The sequence below is a fragment of the Mandrillus leucophaeus genome, unplaced genomic scaffold, assembly GCF_000951045.1.
Source record: "Mandrillus leucophaeus isolate KB7577 unplaced genomic scaffold, Mleu.le_1.0 Scaffold119, whole genome shotgun sequence".
NCBI lineage: Eukaryota > Metazoa > Chordata > Mammalia > Primates > Cercopithecidae > Mandrillus > Mandrillus leucophaeus.
The window spans coordinates 4,039,485-4,044,102 of NW_012100209.1; the positions used below are offsets into that span (position 1 = coordinate 4,039,485).

At 41.7% G+C, this 4,618-nt stretch overlaps 1 pseudogene; it reads right to left on the reverse strand.

The window, feature by feature from the left end:
• Positions 1 to 1,028: 1,028 nt before the first annotated feature.
• Positions 1,029 to 3,134, reverse strand: LOC105529486 (annotated as a pseudogene).
• Positions 3,135 to 4,618: the final 1,484 nt, after the last annotated feature.

Here is a 4,618-nt window from a genome sequence, read left to right on the forward strand (position 1 = left end):
ACCACACCAGTCACTTCTTTCTCTATACGCTTCTGTCCTAGGTGAACCACACAATCTTGAATTTTGTTACAATACACTTCATCACCCTTGGACTATCCGTGTGTGTCTGCCTGACCTTCCCATCCTGACGTGAGCAGGCAGGAATGCAGTAAGTCATTCCCTGATGTTAATGAACTGCTTGCTTTCTTCAGAAAACTCTTCAATTACCTAACCTCCCTGCAACAGATAGAATAGCCAAGCTCTGAAATAGCCTCAGACTACCTTACTAATGTTCTGCTTTAGCCAAGCCAATCTTTTCACCATCTCTAATACCTTCCACATCTTTGCTCATTGTGATTGCCCACATACTTCATTCACTCCTTCCTTTTCACCTAGCTTCCACTTTTCCTTTAAGATGAAGCTTCTTTGTGAAACCTCCTAGTGACTCTAGTCACTAATGGTGTGTCTTAACTCAGGTTTTCAAACGTAGTATCTAACATTGAGATTCTTGTAAAACTAATTTAATAAGGGTATGCTCTCTACAGACGAGGAGTAAGAGGAGTTAAGGAAGGAAGCAAGACAGAACAAGAGAGGAAAGGTAAGCAAATATGTGGTCCTACCTAGAGATTAGCTTCTACTTTATCCCACAGGGTGCTGCTGAATATGAATTTTATCACAGAGCTGTTTCTTCCTTGAGCAGGGGTCAAGCTTTCGTGCCCTACTGTCAGTGAGTTATGGGTCACTGGTTTTGGTGGGAACCCAGGATATAAACACTTTGATTGAGATAGTTTCCTTTGACCTAAGGCAATCCTCTACAGAATTCTCCTAGAATCATTCTCAGAGCAGCTAGGGGACAGGGGAACAACCAGTGAAGAAAATCTGGGTGAGGCACCACTCTAAATTTTTTTTGACAGCTTGCTATACTTTAATGTATAATACTGAATTCAAGGTACAAGACAATTGTATCTAACATTGTTATAAATAAAAGAGACATCAGATCAGTTATCAAGGGCTTCAGAACACCAAGGGCCCCAATTCTGAGCAGCATCTTAACAACCTCCATGTTTAACATGTTTATTTTCTGGGTATAATTTAATAAGATCATCAATTTGAAGAATGGTAACTGCAGCTTCTATTGCGAATTTCAAACTCTTTGACTATAGTTGGTTCAAACACCCTTGCTTGTTTGTTGTGTCTAGGTTTACCGTTCCTCAAATCAAGACCGATTTATTTTAGATTTTTACGTTCTGGGTTAACTTGAGCCTCATTATGAAAAGCTCTTAAACTGTGCAACCAGATCTGTGGAATTCTGGGCAGCATTAACTCTCAGTGTATTAGGAATAAAAAGAAGAGTTCTTGCAAACTCTGCAATAGCAAGCTGTTCCTGAGACCCCATGCTGGTTTCATAGTTTTCAGGGTATGTGGAAAAGGCTGCTTCTACAGCACTCCCAGCTAACATCATGGATTTTGACTCCAAAACTTTGTTCACTACGCAAAGAGCATCATGTAGAGTGCTCCATCTCATCACATATGAAATCATTTGCCCCACGTAAGATAATTGATGCAGATATACAAGCCTTGCTGGTTTTGATTAAGATCAGCTTATCATCACAAATTCTTTCCTGTACCACTTCTTCCATATGTGCCAACATTGCAGTTTCAAAAGTTTCTTCACCTTTCAAATTGGCCAGGATTGACAGAATAGTCCCTCCGGAAGCTTTAGCAATGCATTTAAGGTCCCTTTTTAGAGCTCTTCTAGTTGCCATAGCCCCAGCCTCTACAAATTACTTTGACACATATCATCAATTCCACCAGCTATTAGAATAATGTTGGCATCAGTTGCCAGGATCTTCAGAATTCTCTCCTTGATAATATCTGATTCTCTCTGTCTAATTTGGTCCAGTTTTTCAGGGTCTGTAATGACCAACTGTACATCAAGTATATTAGTCCATTCTCACACTGTTATAAAGAACTGCTCAGACTGGGTAATTAATAAAGGAAAGAGGTTTAATTGACTCACAGTTTTACAGGGTTTGGGAGGCCTCAGGAACTTGCAATCCTGGCTGAAGAGGAAGGAAACATGTCCTTCTTCACATGGCAGCAGAAAGGGAGAAGTGCAGAGGGAAAAGGGGAACAGCTCCTTATAAAACCATCAGATCTTGTCAGAACTCACTATCATGAGAACAGCATGGAGTCCCTCCCCCAACACGTGGGAATTACAATTTGGATTGCAATTCTATGTGAGATTTGGGTGGGGACACAGAGCCAGACCATATCACAAAGCTTCATTTTTGTTTTTTACAGGCTAAAGTTAAGGCAAGCAATTTTTGCATTAAAAATTCTTTTGGGCATGTCCTGGGATCCCACCACACAGCTGAGTGCATAGCCACTGATCAGCATACTCTCCATCTGACTTCTTGCATGGGCTTTCAGAATATTAGCAGAATTGACTGGATAGCGAGGCTGGCCTCTTAATATCTGTGTATGTAATAACAAGTAAAACATCTACTACTACATTAGCAAAGAAATCACCATTTATTCCAATGATTTTGGAAGACATCCATGTCTCAGTGGCATTAATCAGGCAATCTCTTCCCAGTTCATCTGTGTTAATAATTAGGTTTTAACTGATGTAACACAGGGCTTCCCACTGAGGTAGTTCCATCTCCCACTTCTTTGTCTTGCAGGTCAGTCAGCTCACAAAGAACTTTAGCTGCAGGGTTGTTCTACCTCCAGTAACTTCAGGATGGCTGCACCATCATTAGTAATGGTTACATCACCAACATTTTATCCAAGCCAGTTGGACCAAGAGAACTTTTCACAGTATTGGCAATTGAAGCTTAAGCCATAACGTTCTGGGAGCGGATCACCTCCCTAGGGCTGCGGTCTCGGTCCCCGAACATGGACAAAGGCCCCTCTATCTTCATCGCAGGGGTATACGTCAACTTCCACTCACACACACCATGCACCTCAGCCAACCAGCGACCACAGCAGTGATGCGTGGAGCCGACCCGAGCGACACTGCAGGGACTGCTGGGTAACACCGCTCCACCAGCTTCCCAGCTTCCCCACTTCCCCCACACCTGGCCGCGGGACGTGGCAGGAAGGCTAGTGTGAATTTTTAACTTGGGCAAAAATTTGTTTTTGGAGGGCATGGGAGGGGGAAAACTAAGACATTGCAATGCTTCATGATTCCCCAAAGGACCAGTGTATAAAGAGATGTGCAATATATCCACAGTATCAACATTTTATGGGAGGAGGGAATAAATAGGGGGGAAGAAGTCTGAAAGTTCCTTAGGGGGGTAATGATGAAAAAAAAAAAAGATTGAGAAACACTGCAATATGGGATGCAGTCTGTTTGTTCTCTGAAGTAGTAATGCATTGATTGATTTCTACATCAATTGATTGTACATGTGCTATTTGTTTTGTATTCCCCTCAGAGGATAGTACACCAGCATATAACAGTTAATAGTAGTGGTCCCCTACTTGTGGAATTTATACACAGCAACTGTCCCAGGTCATGAAAGAAATTCCACCTGGATCTGTTTATTTCCTTCTTGAATAGAAGACAAGACTTTCCTCTTCATGTTCTCTACTCCATCCAAAGGGTTTAAGTTCAAAACTCTCAATTCCCGAAGTTGGAGGTTACAATGCGCTATGATCGCTCCACTGCATTCCAGCCTGGGCAACAGAGTGAGACTCTGTCTCTAAAAAATAAAAATATAAAAAATAGAAAATAAAAATAAAACTCTCAGTTTAGGGTTTAAAAATATTTGATGTTGGTGATCAATCGACTTTATCCATTCTAATATACTTCCTGAAAAGTCAGTCTTTCTTCCCTTTCCCAATTCCTCTGCATGTTTCTCTCCAGTTCTTATTAGTTTCCCCATTTCCCCTCTTTCTACCAGCTTCCAGTGTGACTTAATCTTTCCAATCTGAAAATCTAGCCCTGTAAATTTGCATCTGCTGATTATTGAGATATATCTTTCAGCTCTAACCCCATCTTTCCACATTTGAATTGTGATGCTGGTTCTGGGACTCTTTCAACCATTGTCTCCCCTTTGCTGGATGTCTCCCAGTTCAGCTCTACCTAAAGAAGGTACACAGAAGGGATGCTGAGGGTAGGCAGAAGGAAAAAATATGTGTTCCTTGCTATGTGCTCGCTGCTCCCACCAGGTTCACCACAGCAAAGCAGTTCATCAGAGCGGTGGCAGTGGATCTGGCTTCCCATTTTTCCACACTCATATAACTAGCCTCATTGTACCCTTTAGAGACACCAGCACTGACGGCCCCATGTTACATTCAACAGGGGTCTGAGTCCCAGCTCTGTTAAGCCCCTTTCCCAAGCATCTGTTCCAACCACTTCACTTTGTTCCTCCGGCATTTACTAGATCTGGGTCACCTCCATGCTTCTTTTTTTGCCTTTTCAGCTCCCAATTCCTTAAATTCTCTCTGTTAAAATGACTACTAAGATTTCTGTATTTTTGCCTAGACTCTAGGCCTCAAATGTTAATATGCTGCTCTTGGTCCAAGATTTCTCTGATTCTTTGTTTTTTCTTTGTAAAAACTAGAGGATGAGGGGACACTTGTTTCAGGGTACCTGAGAGAAAAAACTGATGAGAATGGAAATACACAAAAA